The sequence below is a fragment of the Echinops telfairi genome, unplaced genomic scaffold, assembly GCF_000313985.2.
Source record: "Echinops telfairi isolate 266 unplaced genomic scaffold, ASM31398v2 ScPeMD7_5805;HRSCAF=6673, whole genome shotgun sequence".
In the NCBI taxonomy this organism is placed as follows: Eukaryota; Metazoa; Chordata; class Mammalia; order Afrosoricida; family Tenrecidae; genus Echinops; species Echinops telfairi.
Window position 1 is genome coordinate 2,986,867 of NW_022109704.1, and position 1,410 is coordinate 2,988,276.

Sequence of the window (1,410 nt, forward strand, 5' to 3'; positions counted from 1 at the left end):
TTGTATAAGCCCCTAATAAAACGATTAAAAAAGAACCCACCAGTGAGGTCAAGCACATCTCAACTCAGTGAAAGCTATAGAATAAAGTAAAAATGGCCTATACGGTTTCTAAGCTGTAAATGTTTATGAAAGGAGAGAGCCTCAGGTTGATGGATTTGAACCACTGATTTTTTTTTTGATTGGCAGCTCAATGCTTAATGCATGGAACCACCAGGACTGCAAGTAGAGGTAATAAAGTCTGTGAATTTAGTGGGCTGTTATTAATGAACCCACAAGGGCAATGAGTCAGCTGGGGCTGGTAAAACAGAGTCAATTTGTACAGACCCACCTCTGGGTGACTCGTGATCAGGGAAGGTTGCATGCACATGTACAGTTCATGAAGGATAAACCCCCTTCTAGCTGTGACCCACTCCCATAGGGGTGCCTGGTTTACTCCCTATAAGATCTCTTAAAACCAAACTCACTGCCACCAAGTCGATTCTGCGTCACAGCGATCCTATAGCATAGGACAGAAGTGCGCCTGTGGGTTTTTGAAGTTGTAAATCTTCACGGGCACAGCCAGCCTCATGTTTCCCCAGCAGGGCGCTGATGGGTTCAAAGTACTGACATATAATGCACTATGCTGCTATGGCAAGTGCTTAACTTTAAAAAGACTCCTTCATCTACATATTTATCAGCTAATCAAAGAAAAATCAGAGGCATATTAAGGTACCACAATGGGTACACCTCTTTGGGCATGAGAGTAAAGGAAAAAGCTTAACAGGGCAGAAAGAACACTGAACAGTGGGGCCACCAAGCTGGTCTGAAATGCAGGGAGTTGTCCGAACACCAACCCAATAGCACTTGGTCAAATTCATTAATTCCTCTAAGCCTTACTCATCTTGCAAAATGGAGATAACTGTCATTATCTACATCACATAATTCATTCAATAAGTATTTCTTGTACAATTACTAGGTACTAAGCAGTGTCCTAGGAGAATACTTCAAAACAAAAGCACCAAACGGACTGTCACCAAATCATTTCTGACTCACAGTGACCCGATAGGATAGGGTAGAACTGTCCCTGTGGGTTTCAGAAGCTGTAACTCTTTACGGGAGTAGAAAGCCTCGTTTTTTCTCCCGTGCTGGGGCTGGTGGTTTCAAATTGCTAACCTTTCGGTTAGAAGCCCAACGCGTAACCAGTACACTACCAAAGCTCCTGATTGAGGATACAAATAGAGAGCAAAATGAATCAGTATGCTCAACTTAATGCTCACATCCTACAAGGGCAGGCTCATAGGCGAGAAAGTGTAAGCCATGTGAAAGCCCAAAGCAATGAGGTACCGTTATCATTCATGAAACGCATACCCCAGTGCTACAGTCACAGGTACATTCTAATTCAACCTAATCCTCCATAAAATGGTGTACAAT